This window comes from Vombatus ursinus, unplaced genomic scaffold (genome assembly GCF_900497805.2).
Source record: "Vombatus ursinus unplaced genomic scaffold, bare-nosed wombat genome assembly UNPS02010548.1, whole genome shotgun sequence".
NCBI lineage: Eukaryota > Metazoa > Chordata > Mammalia > Diprotodontia > Vombatidae > Vombatus > Vombatus ursinus.
Genome location: NW_020950326.1, coordinates 12,644,299 through 12,646,347, shown reverse-complemented (window position 1 = coordinate 12,646,347; position 2,049 = coordinate 12,644,299). Strand labels below are relative to the sequence as shown.

Here is a 2,049-nt window from a genome sequence, read left to right as displayed (position 1 = left end):
AGCTTTCATGACTTGAATGTTTAAACCATGTATTTAGCTAGATGGCCATGAAAAAGATTCATTTCACCACCCAAGTAGTGGGTGAGGTGTATGGGATCTCTGGGTCTCACAGAACTTGGAACCTGCTGCCTAATTCAGGAATGGTATTACCCCGAGCTAGCCCTCACTCCAGCTTCCTCTCATTTCTAATTCTGTTTTCCAAGGCAATCAAGGTAACCATATTCGCAGTGTTAGTGCCTATGGGTGAGGGAGGCCTCCTCAATCCTCCCATAAGTAGGCCTCGTTGTCATGGTCTGCCAGCAGAGATTTCCCCAGTAGCCCCCTTCTTCCAGGATCTCTAGGTGATTGAGGTGTAGCTCTTAGGTCTGGGCCTCAGCCAACTTGGTCTCAGCTGTCTGAGAGAGCTGGCGCACTTTCTGAACTTGAATCTTTACCAACTGAATGTGATTTTGAGCCGTGACTGAAGCCTGATCAGCACCTGACTGGTAAGCTGCTTCTGCTGCCATTTCAGACAGACTCACAACGGTCATCCAAGTTGTTTCTAGCTTTAAATATTCTTCTTGTTTTGAAGACATCTCAACCCTGGCTCCTATGATCACCTGCCACACTGCATCTTTCTCTTGAGAATTCATTTTCCCAAGTAAACATGAGTATCGTCGGTACAGAGACACTAATGTGTAAGCTATTCTAGTGTACTCTGTGATGGCTTCAATCAATGCATATGTGGTTTGTGAGAGAAAGGTGGAGGTGTTGTCAGTCACCATGAAAACTGCCCTCCTCATCAGTGTCTTCTGTGCTATATGAACTGCACATAACCCACTGTCACTGTTTTGTGCCAGGGTCCCATCAAATCTGAGAAAGGGCATCTCCTCAACTTTGCTACAACTGGAACACTCTGCCTGAAGAAGGAGCTGACGCTATGGAGAACCCAGCTCCTCAGAGCTGCTATTCCACTGTTGAAGGCATTTGACAACATTGCTGAAAACATCATGCTAAAAGGCATGGGAGCAAACACATAGATTTGTTTTACTCCATTAGTGATTAGGAAAGCATGAGGGTATTATCCATTATCCAGAATCCATGCAAGCTTGCCATCATGGAACTGGTTATAATACTAATGGACTTCTCCAAGCTACCAAATTTTGCGTGATCTTCCACAAGCCCTCATGGCTGACAGTATCAAAGGCCTTGGTGAAATCAATGAACATTGTGTACAGACCTCTGTTGTACTCCTGGCATTTCTCCTGAAGTTGTCAGGCAGCAAAAAAACAAACAAAAAAAAACAACCCCCCCCCCAAAAAAAACAAAACAAAAAACAAAAACAAAAACAAACAAACAAACAAACAAACAAAAAACATGTCAAGCATTCCTTGACCCTTTTTGAAGTCACACTGTCTCTCAGGCAGATGACCATTTTTCAGGTGAAGTGTCATTCTATTAAGGAGGACTCTAGAAATAATCTTGCTGGTAATAACTAAGAAACAGAACTGCTTGTGATTGTCACAGGACAATTTATTTCCTTTTCTTTTATAGAGATGAACAATGGAAGCATCCTTGAACTCCTGTGGGATAACTTCCTCAAGCCAGGTGAGAAATAAAAAGATATCTGAACTGGGGTCTTTCCTAAAATGGAAGTTTGGGGTTCATTGTCCCACTCTCCATTCAAAGACAGTGATAAGGAGACAATTAAGAGACAAGAGAAAGCATGGAGTAGTAGATAAAGGAATTGATTTCTGAGCTCAGAAGAACTGAATTCAAGTCCTGCGTCTGATTCATACTGGATATATGTTCCTAGATAAGTCATTTAACCTATTAGGGGCCCCATAGAATTCATTGCTCAAGGGGCAGCTGGGTGGCGCAGTGGATAGAGCACCGGCCCTAAAGTCAGGAGGACCTGAGTTCAACTCTGGCCTCAGACCAAACACTTGACAGTCACTAGCTGTGTGACCCTGGGCAAGTGACTTAACCCCAATTGCCTAAAAAAAATTAAAAAAAAAGAATTCATTGCTCACACCCACACACCCAGACACACAGGCACTGTGTGTATAT

The 2,049-nt window shown here is 43.3% G+C and overlaps 1 pseudogene; it reads right to left on the bottom strand.

The window, feature by feature from the left end:
• Positions 1 to 230: 230 nt before the first annotated feature.
• On the bottom strand, positions 231 to 991 carry LOC114037742 (annotated as a pseudogene).
• Positions 992 to 2,049: the final 1,058 nt, after the last annotated feature.